The sequence below is a fragment of the Podarcis filfolensis genome (assembly GCF_964270895.1).
Source record: "Podarcis filfolensis genome assembly, chromosome: 12".
In the NCBI taxonomy this organism is placed as follows: Eukaryota; Metazoa; Chordata; class Lepidosauria; order Squamata; family Lacertidae; genus Podarcis; species Podarcis filfolensis.
The window spans coordinates 24,132,232-24,152,132 of NC_139614.1; the positions used below are offsets into that span (position 1 = coordinate 24,132,232).

Here is a 19,901-nt window from a genome sequence, read left to right on the forward strand (position 1 = left end):
AATAATAATCCTGGGAACCGTAGTTTAAAGGAGCTGGGAATTGTAGCTCTGGGAGGGGTAAGCAACAGGATTCTTTGAGGAAGTCCTGTGCTTTAAATATATTGTGTGTACAATATACAACTATTTTTGGTGCTCTTTCAAAAGCAGGCAGCTAGTGTTGTTACAAGAGTGCTAAGCAAGCAGAATTTACCGCTTATACTGTAGTTAAGAAATATATTGTAGTTGGCATTGCAGTGGCTATGGGCTGTACCTAATGCTGCTGCTGTTCCTTCTTTCCTTTCTTTCTTTCTTCCTTTCTTCCTTCCTTCCTATATCTCAGAATTGTACATCAGCTTCATTCCTATGTCTAAACCCCCTAAGAGGATCTGCAGCGGAAACATATCAGAGTGTAAACTGGGTGAAAGCAATAGCTAAGTGATTGCATCAGCTAAGTCTGAAAAAAATGGCTGGGATGAGCAGTGCTGAGTTCCTGGTTCCCCGTCATTTGGACATTTCTACATTCCCACCTCCTATATCCTTTTGGCTTCTCTATTACAACCCATGGCAGGAAGCACAAGCAAAGCTTTCAAGTATCACTTCAAGAAGGCAGGAACCTGCTGTTCCTATCTACCCCATATAGAGATCAACTGACTGGGTTTATTGCAGAATTAAAGTAGGGGCAGGTAAAGAAAAACAGGCTGTCCTGCCAAATTTCACAGATCAAAAGATGGGCACATTCGTGACACAGCTGCTCACATGCAGCCCAGCTCTTTCCCTGCGCTTCAATCTCCTTTCTCTGTTCTAAGAACAAAAGATATTCACTCACATTCACGCGAAATCAAATCAATATTATCACATTTTTTCCAAAACGTTTTTTGGACTGATGTCAGCAGAAATAGCAAAACTGTAAGAAAAATAATGTTGTTGTTGTTGTTGTTTAAAGGGAATGGAGATAATTGAAATTACAAGATGTCAGTTTTACAACTTCCACGCTGTTTGGTTAACTTCTCCAAATGTTCATTTAATTTCAGCGACGCATAACTATATGATGCGTGGGTTTTGAAGGGAAGCTACGCAAAAACATAATTACAGACTGCCCTAGAACTAAACAGAGCTTGACAGTTTCCATATTGTGAGATGGGAAAGCTTTTGTGCAGGAGAGGGTTAATAGAGCCAAAAGTACTGCTCCAGACTCCTTTTAATGGCCCTGGCAAAATTGCCAATCACAGCTATGTGTTTCCATGGGAACTAATTATTAGATCATCCTCCTTAAGTCTTCAGAATGGGGCAAAAGCAACCCATTGCCACCAGCCGCAAAGGATGGTGTAATGGACCTGTGTCTCTGAAGGAAACAAAGGGAATAGACTGCAGCTTTCAAGCAGAACTAAAAGGAGAGGGTGCTGAATTTGGGGTGCTGTAGGTCATGGATGTAGGTAAGGGACGCGGGTGGTGCTGTGGGTTAAACCACAGAGCCTAGGACTTGATGATCAGAAGGTTGGCGGTTTGAATCCCCGCGACGGGGTGAGCTCCCGTTGCTCGGTCCCTGCTCCTGCCAACCTAGCAGTTTGAAAGCACGTCAAAGTGCAAGTAGATAAATAGGTACCACTCCGGCAGGAAGGTAAACGGCGTTTTCGTGCGCTGCTCTGGTTCACCAGAAGCGGCTTAGTCATGCTGGCCACATGACTCGGAAGCTGTACGCCGGCTCCCTCGGCCAATAAAGCGAGATGAGCTTCTGCAACTGGACCTAATGGTCAGGGGTCTCTTCACCTTTACCTAGGTCATGGATTGCCAACATGCTTTTCCCAGGTACACATGTGCTCAGCAGAGGCATACCTAGGGGTCAGCGAAACCAGCCCAGAAATCTCTCCATGAAGGTCACAAGTTTAGACAAGAACTTGGAGCTGAATAGTAGGAGAAATGACAAGGAAGCATGAAGGTAAACCGCTGGAGATTATGGAGCTCATGACGTAAATGTGTGTGGCAACACTTCGCCACTGTCACAGCTGGATCAAATGCTAGAGAACTGGGGGGGGGGGGTCTGGGGAGGTGGCACTGATACAATTCCTTGCCAAGAGCAGAAGGGACTCTAGGCATACCTATGGTGCTGAAAGAGGCCTTCCTCTCCCAATTTCCATTGAAATTAGGCTTGGTTTGAAAGACGTCTTCTATTGCAGCCAATAGAAGGCTTTCCCCAAGCCTAGTTGAGAGGGTGGGCGTGATTGAGGTGTACACACTGTTGCAGTGTAGGCACTTTGCATGCACCTCCCCATGGTCTCTCTGGTTTGCAGATGAGGTCCAAAGGGTTGGTGATCCCCTGCTGTGGCATAGAGTGGGTTGCCAGTGTCTGGGGCAAGGCAAGTATCCTCTGCAACACCCGATAGGCTGGAACGAAGAGGCAGTAGCTCAGCAACCTACCTGAGTGGCAGCTGTGGTGCCCAGTGAGGGTCGAGCACAGTGGAGAGAGGGTTGAGGGATTGGTTGGGAGCAGATATCTTTCTAAAACCCGTGCAGAGGGCACCAAAGCAACTGGCCATCATCCAAATTCACTCCTTAGTCCTCCCACAGAACATTAGGAGATTCTCTATATGAGGGGGAGGCCATACTATCTATCATCTATCTAGCTACCTATAGTCTAACAGTATTGCAAGGGGGCTGGCTGTGTCTTTCTGGAGATCTGATGTGAGACCAGAGGACTTTGGCTACCTCTTGGGAGCCTCTTATGCTTTTCCTCCATCTATGCTCACCTTGTACCATCTATGAACATGCACTAATGTTGAAAAATGCCAATGAACCTGAAATATACACAGAGTCCTGTAGTGATTTCATGCTCTTTAATGCAGCTTGTAAAACAGTGATTGAATTGCCCCCCAAACCTCAGGCTTTTATATACATTATTTATACAATGAATCCTGTCTGATTGGCTGAGTCTGCTTCCCTTCTGGAGCCTGATTGGTCTTTTCCTGCAAGCCAATCAGTTGTTGCATTCTAGGATCCTACTTGCCTATTGTTCTAGGATCCAAGCTTAGTACATAACAGAACCTCTAGTTACCTTCTTCAAAAGAAGCCAGCTTAAACAAGGTGCTGTGCCCCAGAACCTCTTGCTGTACAGAGAAGAAGAGAAGGCCTAACAATATGATCTTCTGCCTGAGTGAAAGCGGTATCACTTTTTCCTTTGAACGAAATACCACCATCTCTACCAAAAAAAAAAAGTCCTGTTAAGAATGAAATGTGCTGATGGTTCTCTCCACCCACCCATTTTCTGGGTCTCCCTCTCCCCGCCCCCCAGGGGAACTAGGATGCAAAAATAGAGAAGCAAAAAAGACAGCTAAACAACACAATTACAGAAATGTCAACTGAAAAGTATGTTGTTGTTGTTGTTTTTCCCTGTGGTGCTTACTACCAGATAAGTATGCATAGAAGTTTAGTTCCATGCTGATTTTTGCTTCCATGTGAAAACAGGCTGATGTGGGTAATTTCAAAGAAAATCACTTATTTAGTGTGGTACAAGGCAAGATAAAAAGATTACAGTTGATGAGGGTACCAGGTTCATTTCAGCTGTCACTTTCAGAATCTGACAAGATTAGTCATTTCATTAATTTTTTCCTTACAACAAAAGCATGCCATAATTACGTGTATACCTGCTTGCTTACAAAAAAAATCCCCCCTCTCTCCTGGAAGAGTAACAATTAACGTCATTAGCCTCCCGGTTTGTCAGTTGATTAGACTGACAGGAGTTTGTCTGTTTTTTCATCCACAGATACAGATTTTTAAAAATTGGTTTGACACATGGTATTTCTTAATTAGACATCAGTGTAATTTGGGGGGAGGAGAGAAAAAGTGTCAATCTTCCCCTAGTTCAGAATTCTAATGAAAGCCATTTGCTATGAATAAAATGGCTTCCACATGATGGCGGCAGAAGGCAGGCCACTATTTCTATCTATTTATTTGCAAAAATATTTATCTACCGCTGTGTCATAGAAAATATATATCACAGCCATTTACAACAATAGAAAGACTTAAAACCATACAGCAGAATCATAAAAAGTTAAAAGCATTAATAATAATAAAGTAAAAACAAGCATTCAAAGTCTGAGAGAGGAGGCCATCTATGTCCCTCCCCATTTCTCAGCTAGCAAGCTAGCTTTCATTTCAGACTTGGCGGGAGGTTCGAGCTCTCTCCACCTATGTGTCAGAGACCGTGTAAGGAGGGCTGCACTGAGGATGAATGGTGGGAACCTCCCCCAATTCTGATCCTGCATCTTCCCAGGAGCAGGAGAATAGCATAGATTTGGAAGAGTGGTTTGCAGAGGGGCATAGTTCAGAAGGCAGAAGCTGGGAAATACTGGATGGGGAACAGCTAGCAGAAGAAACACTAGAAGAGAGAGTTAACAGATTCACAGTCTCTGGACAGCATTCATGCCCCATCTCCAAAATCACAGAGAACTCAGAAAGTGTCAGAACAGAAAGTGCAGAGGTTACAAACTCAGATTACAAGACGTAGGAGTGGTGGTATAGATTAATAGGGACGGAGGAGGGAGTATCCCTTAATTGGGAGCACCGCCATTTCTAGGAGATGTGTTCTTTCACTGTGATTATTAAAGATTCTAACTGGTAAGACGTTCCTTTCGTTTGATCTTCTTATCTACTGCCGGGGGAGGGGGGAGCCAATTCCCCAAAGCCTGACAGCCTCTGTGGAATGGAAGCAGAGTAAACTGCAGATAAAGGGTAGGGCCAGGGCTTTTTTTCAACTGGAACTTTCCGGAATTTGGTTCCAGCACCTCTCAGGTGGGCGCCATTGCCATTCTAAGAGAAAGATGGAGGTTTCATGGTGAGTTCCGGCACCTTTTTTCCCTAGAAAAATAGCACTTGCTATGGCAGAACAATACCACACGTGTCATAGCCAGTTTGAGACATTTAGAGGCGCTTGAGGAAGATGGTAAATATCCATCTTCTCCGGTGCTGCATTTTCACAGCATTTTGGAAGCGGAGGGGTGGACCAGATTCTGAAAGGTCATTCCTTCCTTATCATAGGGAAGCTGCTGTGGCTTCTATCCCCCAGGGAGGACATCATGAGTGCTGACTGCAAGTGAGCAAAATATTCTTGAGAGGCTCCTGAGGCAGTGAAAGGGGTGTAAGAACACTCGTGAGAAGATCATCCTGCTGGTGCGTCAAAGGGCATGTGTGGAAAAAGCTCAGTGAACTCCATGATCCAAGGCAGCTGCTGTCGTCCACTGGTAGCTCCGCCACCAGCAAAGTAGCCGCCATGACTCATTTTACATACATAATAGCTGCAGGTGTTGATATTTGCTGCTTGTCACAGCGTCTGCGGAGGATAAGTAACTGTTCTTGCAAGAGCCGCAGGTAGACACCAGCGACTTATACAGAAATGATTGCAAAAGCTTCCTTGGTTCTTTTCCCTTTTGAAAATTCTCTTGTTACTGAGAGCTTTCAACATAGTAGAAGTCGAACCAGAGCTGTCTTTCCTATAGGGCTCCGTGGTGCGTCACGCCAGGGCGCCGGCCTCTCAGGGGAGCCCCAGCAAGTGGGCGAGCTACGCGGCTTTGCCGGCGGCCTCCCCTTGCCCTGCATGCCTGCCAGCTGCGACCCACCAACCATAAAGCTGGCAGGCGTGAAGTTTCCCTCCCAAGCCTCTGCAGGGATCTCTCTCCTGCAGCGGCATGGCCCCCCCCCCCCCGGATGGCTGGCAGTGTGCAGCTACGGCCACCCCAACACTATCCCTGGTAATTTGGGGATGCTGGGCGGATATTTGCACCCCGCTGCCGCATCCAAGTCGAACTAAGGAAGATAGATAAGAAACAAACCAAGAGAAAAATAAAAAAGGGAACAAGGAAGAAGAAGAAACTATTTGTGTATATAATACCAAGCTCTCTATCCCAATTATATATTGATCCTCATTCCACACACAGAAGAGCGAAGCCTCCCAGCTCTCACCTGGGAGCTTGCCCTTCTTCCCTCAGTCTCACACCCTCTCTCCGGCCTTTCTCTCACGCAGGACCCTTCATTGTCATCTTCCTTGGTTCTTTTCACCACCATTTGCCCTGTAAACACTTCTGTCACTGCTTGGTGGTGGTGGTTTTGGAAAGGAAATCCTACGCTAACAAATGAGTCTTTTCCATTTCAGCAGCCTAGAGGTGTGTACACACTGTGTTTTAATCATGGAATCGTAGAATTGTTGAGTTGGAAGGGATCCAAAGGGTCATCGAGTCCAATCCCTCAAAACTGGAATCATGCGTATGTTGTATAGTTTATCAGGAGCTCCTTACTGACGTGGGCACCTTTTTTGGGTGTGTGTATGTGCTGTACACAGAATGCAATCCCTACGCCGCCCCTGCCTCACACCATTTGTCAATCCAAAACGCATTCTTCTGGAATAGTTATAGAGTAATCCGTTTGTGTCTGAGAATGCGCTTCTCAAGCCCTCGCTGCATACCTGTGCGCACAGAAAGCACATAGGTCAGCTCCTATTGAGGCAAACCTCAGGGCTGGGCCATTCCACCTCACCATGTTTAACTTGTCCACGGATGAAACTGGGAAACTTAGCTTTCGGCAGCTCTGTGGGAGCACAGAAAGCGAGCTTTGTGCAGGAATAGCCAACCTAGTGACCTCAATCTGTGGACTACAACTCTTATCAGTTCCTATTAGCATGTCCAATTGCCAAAGATGGTGGTTGTCATCGTCCCAAAGATCTGGAAAGAACCACACTAAATATGCACAGCGAGGCAGTCATGTGAGTAATCCTCAAAACCTGCACTGATCCACTCAATTCCAAAATTGCCTGGAACTCATGTAGGTGTGGGGTTTTTTAATGACAGGCAATCCCGTCCCCTCAGCCTTCAAACATCAGGCAAATACTTACTTAACATCAGCAGAATTTGTCATTTCTTACAGATTTGATAGTTGCAAAGATAGAATATCAGCCTTGACAGTCGATGGGTTTTAGTTTTTAAGGCGATTAGCTCTTCTTGTGTGTAAAATTGACCTTGGAACTAAAATAACGCCATTTCCCCCCTTGTACTGTATATAGTGCCAGACATGCTAGAGAAATGGGCAGTCTAGCATTCACTTCCTGTTTTTAACTGTAGGTTTACATCTGATAATCATGAAGATATACCTGTGAGTAGTTTTGGGTACCAATAACATTCCTGAAATGGGTAAGGTTTTTTGTTTTTTGTTTTTTCTGAGGTGGCTATGAGTGCTCTGAAAGGGAAAAACAAAACAAAAGACACTTCTCTTCTCCAAATTCCGTCACAGAAATACACCGATTTATTCCGAAGGACTGTTGGTGGCCTTCGGCATTACGTGAAAAAACTAGCCCTTATTCTGAGGCTGCTCTCAAGATATTTCATACTCCATCAGTGGCAGCATCTGGAGCCAAGAAACACCGGGCAGTTAAGTTATTGGCCTCAGTAGCAATAAAACTGACAAAGCAACTCATTCTGGGTGTCAGCAATGCTGGTGCCTTTCTGCAGAGATTAGCCGTACAGACCTGATGCTGTCGTGGCTAGGGGCAATTAATGAGGTTGAATCAGACGGCAAGTTGGTCGCCTGCAGATATGGATGTGCATGCCGGCCTTTGTCACATCTATGTATTTTCAGGGAAACAGCAGCTAAAATAGTCCCTGAACAACAAACGGCATAAGGAAAGGTACTGAGCCAAAACAACAATGCATCAGAAGCCGAGCAAGCAGGAGCAGAACCCTGAAGCAACAAGATAGAAAATAAATATTGTCACCCACAATTTGGGAGGCTCGTAAAAAGAGGCCAGAACACAGCAAGTTTATAAATTGCCTTGGTCCATTAGGAGGTACACAACTTTCCCATTGATGCCAAAAAGATTAATATAATTGCACAAATTAGTTTCCATTTTCCTCCCGTAGTGCATATCCTAATATAGAGAGAGATTTGAAAACAGAAAAGTTGACATGATGAAAATGGATGTTTTCAGAGAGTTAGCTAGTTACTAGTACCCAGCTACTAGGGATGGGGTGGGGGGGGAGAGAGAGAGAAACAATGCAGTTTGTATTTAAAGCCAAATCTATCAAATTCACATTTTCAAAACAATATGAGAACCAAACATGGCTATTTGAATTTTGCAACCAAACAGAAAAGCATATCTTAGGTAAAAGTATACAGTGGTACCTCAGGTTACAGACGCTTCAGGTTACAGACTCCACAAACCCAGAAATAGTACCTCAGGTTAAGAACTTTACCTCAGGATGAGAACAGAAATCACGCAGTGACGGCAGCAGGAGGACCCATTAGCTAAAGTGGTACCTCAGGTTAAGAACAGTTTCAAGTTAAGAACGGACCTCCAGAACGAATTAAGTTCTTAACCCGAAGTACCACTGTACATTAAAAAAGAATATTAATGAAAATAACATTGAAATGCAAGGAGAGCTTGCTTGCAAAAATGTACACATTATTCAAAACTGCATATAAAAATGTTTATTAGGAGAAATTAGCACTAAAATGCTGAAGAACTTTCATGAGGATTTAAAACAACAATAATAAATTGTGGCAGGAATGTGTAGAGCTGAATTTAAGATTGGAAAAATGAGAAACAGAGAGATCTGAAATGGACAGCTCCTTCCATGCCTACCAGCTACTGACTGAGTTGGAAAATTGCATTAGCCTTATAGCATCCACCACACTGTCAGTGCAGAGGCAAGAAGTTGTCAGTTCTACCTTGGCTGCGTACAAACCATACATTTAAAGCACATAACTTCCCCCAAGGAATCATGGGAAATATAGCTTACCCCCTCACAGAGCTATAATTCCCAGCACCCTTAACAAACTACAGATCCCAAGATTATTTGAGGGAAGTAAAGTGATTTAAATGTATGGTGGGCGCACAGGCCTTGTCTAAAACAAAGGCATTCATCACTAATGTTCAAAAGGAGCAAATATTTTACATGTTGCTAAAGTCCATTCTGATATTCACACTCAGGGCTCATCTACACTTCTGCCACACTTTCTAGAACGGGCTCTGAACAGTTTTCCCCTTTGCCCTACTCCTTTCCCAGGAAACACCTGCTCTGAAGTGCTAAATCAAAGCAAATGCATATCTGGAGAAAATCCGAAGTGCCGTTTGCTCCTGATTGAGTGCTAAGGGGAAAGCAGTGGGAGAAGAGGAAGTGTGGATAAGCCCTTAAAATTCAGCACTAAATGTTTGGCGCTCTTTGCTTTGTGGATTAAATATCAACAGCAGAACAAGACAGGGGAGCTTAAGGACAATACAGCGAGTCCTGGCAGTGGAAATGCACATTTAAAAAGCAGTGGGTTTCAGGTGTTATAGCAGAAGCTGGGTGATACCACATAAAGCCTCTTGTCATTGTCCACCCTGGGTAGTGGTTAAGAGCGGTAGTCTCGTAATCTGGGGAACCGGGTTCGCGTCCCCGCTCCTCCACATGCAGCTGCTGGGTGACCTTGGGCTAGTCACGCTTCTTTGAAGTCTCTCAGCCCCACTCACCTTACAGATGGTTTGTTGTTGGGGAGGAAGGGAAAGGAGAATGTTAGCGCTTTGAGACTCCTTCAGGTAGTGATAAAGCGGGATATCAAATCCAAACTCCTCCTCTTCTTCTTCTTCTTCTTCTGCAATTCCATCTTTGTGGTTCAACTGTTGTAAAACACCAGATCAAAGAAGAACCCAAACCAGTTCCTGTACGACTAATTGCAGTCATTAACAGTCGTCAACAGGTTTACCATACCCATTCAGCCAATCATCCATCACCCACCACCCTTCTGAGAAATACCCCACCCCACCCTCCCACTATATATAAGGGTCTGCTGACTTCTGTTTCAGTGTATCTGAAGAAGTGTGCATGCACGTGAAAGCTTATACCAGAACAAACTTAGTTGGTCTATAAGGTGCTACTAGATAATTTTTTATTTTTTTAATTTCTATTAAAATTAAGTTTTTAATGTTTGACATTTTATTATGTTTTTGTGTGTGCTGGAAGCTGCCCAGAGTGGCTGGGGAAAGCCAGCTAGATGGGCAGGGTATAAAAAATTAATATTATTAATATTATTACTAGAGGGGCACACAAATGGATGCAGCCCAGTATTTCTTTTTCTGTGGATTTGTATATCTTGTGCTTATAGAGTGTGGTGGATTTTCCCCATTTTTTAAAAAAACCATTGGTGACCAAATTATATTTTCAAATAAAAACTGCACTCTGTACTCTTCCAGTCACCTGAATACTGCCACATAATCTGCCTGTATATGCCAAATTGTTTGATGCTATTTAGCTGAAGTAGCAAATGGGAAAAGGTTAGAATTCTTTGAACATCAACACGGTCTTCTGTATTACCTGGTTTTATTTGCTCAAAACACGGCAGTGCACCTGAATTCAAAGAAAATGAAACTCTGCAAGTGTGTCTCATTTGACTTCCCACAGAAATTAAGAGTTTGTTCCTTGATGCGGGAACTGGGCACCAGGGGGTACTTTTGCCAGCAGGAGTGCATTAATATGCCCTTCTGACTCCACACTTGCAACTGTGAGAGATTATTGCTCAGGAGGAAAAGTCAGAAGCAATGCCATCGAAACCTCCACTGCAAAAATATAATTTGGGTCACTGATACTATTATTCAGAGGCTATAAACCCCTGTAAGTTTCTAAAGTAACAAAATCCTAGCACCCTATAGCATGGGATTGCCAGCACCTTTAAGTACACTAGCTATATAGCTAATTTCTTCCAAAAGTCCTGCAGTGCGTTAGGAAACATGAAATGATTAGGCATCAGGATATATATTTTTTAAAAAATGCATTTTCAACAGTCTTCTGAAAAGAAAATGTGTTCTTCATACAGTGGTACCTCAGGTTAAGTATTTAATTCGTTCCGGAGGTCCATTCTTAACCTGAAACTGTTCTTAACCTGAAGACCACTTTAGCTAATGGGGCCTTCTGCTGCTGCCACGCCGCCGGAGCACGATTTCTGTTCTCATCCTGAAGCAAAGTTCTTAACCCGAGGTACTATTTCTGGGTTAGCGGAGTCTGTAACCTGAAGCGTTTGTAACCTGAGGTACCACTGTATTTGTAGGATTTTTCAAATTCCTAACTTGCTTCCCTGATCCTCTGACATGAGAAGCCACTCCTGGGGTACAAGGCATGTGGAAATTGGAGATACATGGAGTGATAGGAAGGGGGGGTAGAGAGAGGTAGAGGCTGGCTGCTTAGACTTCCTGCAGGACCATAAAAACTATAATTTCCTGTAAATGTGGGGTTACTTCCATACAAGGCCGGCCCTATCATTAGAGTGAGACGTTTGCCTCTGGTGGCGGATGCTGGAGACAGGGGTGGCAGCCCTCTGACCTTCCTCCAGAGTCCCTGGATTGGAGGACAGAATTGTGTGTCTGCCTTGCACCCCCTAAATACACCTGCTGAGCTCAGGTATGCTGCAGGGCCCCATCATTGAAGCAAGCTTCAACTGCCAATCCATCTATAAGATGCTACTAGACAATTTTATTTTTTTTATTTCGACTGCGTCAGACCAACATGGCTAGCTACCTGAAATTAACAACTTCCTCATACTCACAGAAGGCCATGAAGCTCACTGTGTGACCTTCGGCCAATCACTTTCTGTCAGCATAACCTACCTCACAGGGCAGTTGTGAGGAGCTGGAAAACCATGTATGCCACCTCAACCTCCTTGTAGGAAAGGCGGGAAACCAATGAATTGAAATGGGGGGGGGTATTTTTCATGCAATTCCCCATGTCATCCTGTTCCAGCTGTGTTTATAGCAGGTGTGGGTGCACAGTGAAAGGGGATTCAGCTGGATTGAACTGACTCTCATGAAAGCAAGGTTAGAAATGTAAAAAAATGGGAGCGCAATGCAGGGCAAAACAGCTAGTTAGAATGAATCTAGGAGCCACTTTCCAGGACTGGAAGACTAGTGATCAATTTTGGACACACACACCAGATTCCACCCTCAACACCCTCTCACGTGAGGCCTGCCTTATTACCAGGCAAAAAAAATTATTTTATTCTCCTAGGAATTTTAACATCAATTTCATACTTACTTTAACATCAATGGAATCTTTAAGTTCTTACAGATTTGATAATTGTAAAGATAGACTATCAGTCTTTGCCGGCTGATGGGTTTTAGTATTTGAAGTGATTAGCTCTTCTGATGTGTAAAATTATGTGTCTGAGTTTTCTTCTTGTGCTGGGTTTTCAATAGTTTGGTGTTTGATTGCAGCATCATGTTTCTAATCGTTTTATATATACTTAAAGCTGTATGTTGCCTGGAGAATTTATGAGGCATCTAATACATATAAGTAAACAATCACCTGGCAGCAGCCGTTAACATCAACACAACTGAGAGACCAGCAACCTTTGAGCATCTCCCCTCCTTGGAATTTTTCCAACCCATCTGATCAATAGAAGAATTTGTATCCAGGAGCTTTTACACAAGATTGCTTATTTCCTCCTACTGCACAATCGTTTTTCCTTTTGTGTCGTGTCTTTTTAAAGATTGTAACCCTGAGGGGCAGGTGGGGCTCGCCAACCTGGGAAAGTAGCCCATCTAAGAATGGAAAACTCTGGCCCTAAACCTCTGTTGCCTTGTTGGGTATCTCTGGGAGAAGAAAAGGCTAAGAAGTACCGTATTTTTCGCTCTAAAAAGTAAGGGGAAATGTGTGTGCATCTTATGGAGCGAATGCAGGCAGGAGGCTCGGTCAGCACTCCCTTTAAAGATCTGTGTGGAGTGTGTGGGCAGCCCGTCAGTCCCTTCTCCCTCCTCATGGGAAAGCCCCCAAGAGCTGCACACATGCTCCACGCAGCTCTTTAAAGAGTGCAAGGCTCTTGCTGGCTTTTCCGGGAGGTGGGGGAAGGGACAGAGGGCAGCCCTTCTCCCTCCTCGGGGAAAAGCCCCGAAAAGCCGCATACACACTCCGCGTGCTCTTTAAAGGGAGCGCGGCTCTTGGGGGAGTCTTAGCCACGCGCAGCCTCTCCCCTTGCCTGGGAGAGGCTGCACGTGGCTAAACAAGAAGCCAGGACGGCTCTTGTGGGATGAAAGCCAGTAGGCTTGCTTTCGCTGAAGCCAGGAGGGCAAGAGAGATCGGTGCTCTCCTGGCTTCAGGGATAGCCCCGCAAAGCCTCCTGAGCGAAGATGGAGGAGCACTCCCTCTTAGCTCAGGATGCTTTGTGTTGTTTTCTTATTTCTTGTTTTCCTCCCCTAAAAACTAGGTGCGTCCTATCGTCCGGTGCGTCTAATAGAGCAAAAATACAGTAAGTGGAGTCCCTAGAAGGTTGGATGACGCCTTGTAGCGTGTTCCAGTATAAGGAGCAAAAAGTCTGCCGTGAGCTCCTTGAGGACATCTTGGCAGGGCTGGTCAGAGGGAGCAGGGAAGTGATGAGAGTGCAGAGCTGGATCCTAGGGTATTTGGGAGACATAGAGTGAGTTATCAGAGGAAAGGCCCACCCCAACGAAACTGTATACCCAGGCCACTGTGGCAGAACCACTTCACTTGCCTCTGGGGAAGCACCTGACACTAGAATATGTGTCAATATGGTCAATTGTGAACTTTTGGACCACCGCCTTGCTGACGTGGGGATTCAGGGCACAATCCAACAATGGCTGCGCTCCTTTATCTCAGGTCAGGGACAGAGGGTGGCATAAATTCACTGGTCTAGACTCCTTTATCAATATTTGGTTCTTCTCCCTACTCCTCCTTTTAAAAAGAATATAGACTGTCAGGAGAAAAAAAGCAGCATGTTCCCCAATCATTCTGATGTTCTCATTTATAGCATCAAATGTAGTTAATGGTTTTCCTTTGTACAAATTTGCTAATTTATCTACGATTGCTTGTTTTGGAACTGCAAGGTCAAGAATGACCTATTGGAGTAATTAACTTTCAACTGAGAAAGCATGGTTGCAGGTTGATGTAGTTAATAACAGTTATAAAAAAAACACACCCCGCAGATTAAAAACATAGGTCTTAATGATTCACAAGTTGTGATGTGCTTTGTGGTTTGGCTATCTCTCATCTTTGAGTTGTTAAATATATTGATTAAAAAAAAGTGCCAGCCTCTGTGAATACAAAGGGGCTGAGGCATATGAGTCAGAACAGCTCAGGGGGTGAGTAAACAAGTTCGGCAACAGTCCTGACAAGGTGGAGAAGCCATGCTCGACTCAGCCAAACTCCGGGAAAGCTGGCAGAAAGAACCATGGTCAGCCCTGGCTGGTGCCAGTAACACACCAACCTGTGGGGAATTCTGTCTTGACAGGAAAACAGAGCCATACTGAGATAATGGCATGACACCGCAGGAGCAGGAGATCTCAGAAGCAGTGCCGTCTGGGAAGTAAAACTTGAGTCATGTCCCCAGGCAAGGAACAAAACCAAATATATACCAACAACTTCAGCACAGAGATCCAGCTTTTATGAGGCTGCACATTTGCTCCGTGAACTGATATTTTAACTGTGTATTATTCACTGAGACAAGCAGGAGCCTTAAAAGCACAGCCGGGCTCCTCTTGCGCTACAACTTGCACAAAAACACAACCAATCTGCCACTGTTCCAAGTTTGCAGGCCAAGATGACATGCCGGTTTCTAGAGATTAGCAGCACATGTCCCACATATTTAATAGCATATTTAATAGCTTGTGCTGCCCAAAGGCTAGCCCCTCATGTGTGCAGTGGAACTTGACTCTTTGCTTCCAAAACGCAACCCTCTGTGCCAGGGGTGCCAACTCCAGGAGGCCCTGGGTGCCTGGGCACCCATAATTTTTTTGCTGTGGGTGCCCTGCCCAGCCACCACCTTACCTCTGGTGTTCAGGTGTTGTGGCGCTGACTTGATCCGGGCCTGTGCCTCTGCCGTGGAGGCCTCTGTTGGCAGAGGATTTTTACATAGTGCTGATTTTTACATGGTACTGTCTACTTTCAAAGGTCTGCAAAGTTTTGGGAGGAACAGTTTTCACTTGGCATAGAGCAGCGGTGCCAACTTGGGCCCCAGACTGTGGATGCTTTCCATCCAAAGGCACTAGTGACTAAATAACAGCAGCTTCCCATTCCAAAGGTTACCAAAACAAACATGGACCTCTTATTGGGTGAGGAAACAACAGATTGAACTAGAGGGAATAAAGATCCAGGCTGCATGAAAATAGGATTTAGAACTAATTTGGAAGAAGGGGGCAAAAATATATAGCCAGGATTAGGGATGGGCAAATTTCTAAACCTAAGTTCAGTTCTCAACATTTTCACCTCAATTTGCAAAGCTTTAAGTCCTTGTGAAAATTTATCAGTGCTTTAGTGCAATTTTCTCCTGATCTACACATTTCTGCAAGCAATATCCCCCTAATATGTTGTGTTTTTGTATGTTATTTTCATGAATATATGCCCTTTAATGCACACTTTACCCTAGTACATGTTTTTGTTTATATTATTTGGATAGGGAACTGCAGTGCGAAATTTGGGGAAGTGCAAATTTCTAAAGATGATTGCGCTTCGCCCTTTATAATGTTTCAGAAAGTACAAAGAAGGCAGATTCACCTTTAAATGCAAAATGAATTTAATTTCTTCCCATCCTAAGTGCTGGTTCTCTAAATTTCAGGATGGGGAAACGGGCATTGTTATGTACTGAGTTGAATAGGATCCAAAATGCAGCAGTCTGATTGGTCCTAGAACAATAGGATTCAGAATGCAGCAGTCTGATTGGCCCTGGAACAATAGGACCCAGAATGCAGCAGTCTGATTGGTCCACAGGAGCCACCCAATCCAGCTCCAGGTGGAAATGAATCCGCAACCTGATTGGCCTACAGGAGAATCCTGGAATTAGCTAATCACGTGGGGCCCATTGTGTAAATAATGTATATAAAGCAGACATTCTGGGGGAACTTTCATTCCTCCTCACCACTATGAGCTGGATAAAGAGCATGAAATCCACTCTCGACTCCGAGTATATTTCAGGCAGGAATAAGACTGTTTTAAAAAGCTTCTCCCCTTCTCTCCTAATAATTACTGCTGGGATAGTGACTCAGAGACAGCTCAGCTCTCCCTCCCCACCAGCTTTTGCTTATGACTGCATGCCACAGAATGGTGCAATACTTTTCACCCCCCTTTCCATCCTCCTCCTGATGCGATTTGGCACAGCAAACAAGACAAGGCAGCAGATTTCTATGGGGCAACAGAGAGGAGTAGGAAGGGCAATATCAAAACAAGCCTCTAATCAAATGTGCATGGCATTTTGGCTAGAAGAGATATGTACGTTGCTTGCAACCACTCACTTTATCCAGAGAGAACGAGTCTAAATGCAATTCACAAATGTACTAAAGTGAGAGTATATCCACAACGCCAAGCCCAGTATTCAGAAATCCAAAATGACTTGCAGATAGCAACTGGGCTGATACAAAGCAGAATAAGCAACATTTTTCTGCTAGGAGTAATAGAGGACTGAGTTTACAGGGGAAAGGTCCAGAGCCTGGAAATAAAGGATATCCTTTGCATCCATCAGACCCTAGATTCTATCCCCATCAGACCCCATCAGAAAACCTGGAGAGCAGCTGCCAGTCAGTTAGATTAACACCAAGCTAGATACAGTGGTACCTCGGGTTAAGTACTTAATTCGTTCCGGAGGTCCGTTCTTAACCTGAAACTGTTCTTAACCTGAAGCACCACTTTAGCTAATGGGGCCTCCTGCCGCCGCGCCGCCGGAGCCCGATTTCTGTTCTTATCCTGAAGCAAAGTTCTTAACCTGAAGCACTATTTCTGGGTTAGCGGAGTCTGTAACCTGAAGCGTATGTAACCTGAAGCGTATGTAACCCGAGGTACCACTGTACACCAATATTCTGACATGAAATACGGCAGTTTCCTATGTTCCTATGGCTCTTCCCGACAGCAAGCATAGAAAAAGGAAATTATGGTATTAAGCTATAAATTCCTATCCTCCTTGGAAGGTGAGGACAGGGGACTAAGCAAGCACGAAAACAACTTTCTGCTGAAGCAGGGACAGGTCAATTTTGGTTTCTCCCAGTTTCTCATTTTTCCAATCTTCAATTCTCCACATTTTCAGATCAGAATAATTTCCTTTCTTCTTTTTCAATAGTCATGAAGATTCATCAGTACATTCCTGCACATTTATCCTAATGTAAAGCGCGCGCTCTCTCTCTCACTCTCTTCTTTTTCTTTCTTTTTTGATGAACACTTATTTGCCTGACAACTGAAGGAATCATTCAACGTTTCAGTTCTACCACAAAGTTACTCACAGGGCTAAAAAAAAAATCCAAGGCACTTAAAATTTAGGATTCCGGTGCCTCTGATTTTCAACATTTTCCCAACTCAGGCTGTTCCAATGACACAGTTTAATCAGATAGACAGCTCACAGCATGAATTTAACACACATTAAAATGTACAGGTATATATAACCACGTTACATGCCGCATAATTAGAGCAGAAGTAACAAGCGCCCAGCTACACAGTGGGAAGCACTGGTGATGCAGAAGCCTGTTGTAGATTTCACTGTAACTCTATTTTTTCCCCTGGCACCCTGTGATTACACTGCTACTATTGGTTATCAAGATGTCTGCCTGTGCCTACAGCTAATCCTCCAGGGAATTAAGCTTATGTAACAAGATTTATATTAGCATAAATTCGGAAGCTTAACTGAGAGAGAGAAAATATACTGACTTTGTATCAGAAACATAAGCACTAAGTAATGTTCCATATGCAGTTCACGCATCCAAATTTTAAGGGGCATAGCTCAGTGGCAGAGCATCTCTTTTGCAAGGAAAAGGTATACAGTTCAGTCTCAGGCATCAGGCCTGGGAGAGTTCTCTGCCTAAAACCCTGGAGAGCTGCTGCCATCAGTGTAGACAATGAGCTAGATGGATCAACGGTCGGATGCAGCACAAGACAGCTTCTCATGTTCCCAACTCGGTTCCTAGATTTGACTGTGTTCCAGGTATAGAGCATTATATGTGGGGCTGCCTCAGAGGACGGTTTGGAGACTTCAGCTGGTGCAGGCTTCGGCAGCCAGGTTGCTAACCAGGCAAGGTAGTCTGAACATATTGCACTAATCCTGGCCCGACTGCGCTGGCTGCCCATTAGCTTCCGGGACCCATTCGAAGTGCTGGTTTGACCTGTAGGGCCTTAAACGGCTAAGGATTGCAGTGCCTCAAGGTCTGGAGGGTGGCGACACAATAATGGGCCTTTTCTGGAATCGCTACCCGTCTGTGGAATTCTCTCCTCAGGGAGGTTCATCTGGAACCCTCATTACAGTGGTACCTCGGGTTACATACGCTTCACGTTACATACGCTTCAGGTTACAGACTCCACTAACCCAGAAATAGTGCTTCAGGTTAAGAACTTTGCTTCAGGATAAGTACAGAAATCGGGCTCCGGCAGCGCAGCAGCAGCAGGAGGCCCCATTAGCTAAAGTGGTAAAGTGGTGCTTCAGGTTAAGAACAGTTTCAGGTTAAGAACAGACCTCTGGAACGAATTAAGTACTTAACCCGAGGTACCACTGTATATTTTTTTAAGCACCAGGCTGATTTAATATTCTACAGCCTTTTAAATGTGTGTTGGAGGGTGGGTTATTGTTTTGTTGTTTCTTTGCTTTCATCTTGTACTTTTATCTTGTGTGCCACCTTGAGATCTTTTGAAGGGCCCTCATCATGCCTGACCAATGGGCCACACAAGCTAGGGGTGATTGAGGTGGGGGTTTAATCCAACAATTTATGGGGACCCAAGGTTGGGGAAGCTGGGGGGGGGGGGAATGTGGCCATGGGAAGAGAATTCATGCAAGGGGAAATGTTATGTACTAAGCTTGGATCCTAGAACAATAGGCAAGTAGGATCCTAGAATGCAACAACTGATTGGCTTGCAGGAGAAGACCAATCGGGCTCCAGGAGGAAGTTAATCAGCCTATTAGGCTGGTAGGATCGTAGAATGCAACAACTGATTGGCCTGCAGAAAAAGACCAATCAGGCTCCAGGAGGGAAGCAGAATCAGCCAATCAGACAGGACTCATTGTGTAAATAATGTATATAAAAGCCTGAGGTTTGGGGGGGCGGCAATTAAATCACTGTTTTACAAGCTGCAATAAAGAGCATGAAATCACTACAGGACTCCAAGTATATTTCAGAAATCTTTGTAACCCCCTCCCCTCAACTTACTGTAATACTAGCTGCAAACTGTTCCTTTATACAAGAAATAAATTTGAAAATCAGGAAAACTGAAACGCTTGCCTTTTTGATGTTGCATTATTAAGCCACTCGCTGCAGTTAAAAACAACGGGATACTCAGGATTTTATTAGAAGCCTTTTAGATCAAGGTGACGTGGGTGGCGCTGTGGGTTAAACAACAGAGCCTAGGACTTGCTGATCAGGTCGGCGGTTCAAATCCCTGCGACGGGGTGAGCTCCCGTTGCTCGGTCCCTGCTCCTGCCAACCTAGCAGTTTGAAAGCACGTCAAAGTGCAAGTAGATAAATAGGTACCGCTCCGGCAGGAAGGTAAACGGCATTTCCGTGTGCTGCTCTGGTTCACCAGAAGCGGCTTAGTCATGCTGGCCACATGACCCAGAAGCTATACGCCAGCTCCCTCGGCCAATAAAGTGAGATGAGTGCCGCAACCCCAGAGTCGGTCACGACTGGACCTAATGGTCAGGGGTCCCTTTACCTTTACTTTTTAGACCAAGGTAGTCCAATGCGTGCCCCGAGGTCCTCATGCAACCCTCCAAGCCCTTTCTGGCTGCCCTCGGCAACGTTTGATGCCCCCTCCCACCAGTCTTTGCACTGCCTTCCCATAGCTGAGTAAGTGAGGTACTGGGCTTTAGGAATGAGATGTGAGGACTCTTGACAGGGTCCTAAAGTCCTCCTGTTTCTTTCCCAAAGCCTAGTTAGTGCTTTCCCAGCTTTCCTCCCCAACCCTGTACAACAAGACAGTGTGTGGCCTGCAGGTTCCACA

The 19,901-nt window shown here is 44.8% G+C and overlaps 1 long non-coding RNA gene across 1 annotated transcript; it reads left to right on the forward strand.

Annotated features, from left to right (window-relative positions):
- The first annotated feature begins 1,285 nt into the window (after positions 1 to 1,285).
- LOC310745311 lies at positions 1,286 to 5,379 on the forward strand. The gene is made up of 2 exons (XR_014540078.1): positions 1,286 to 1,412; positions 5,011 to 5,379. It is a non-coding gene; the product is annotated as an uncharacterized lncRNA (long non-coding RNA).
- The last annotated feature ends 14,522 nt before the right edge of the window (positions 5,380 to 19,901 follow it).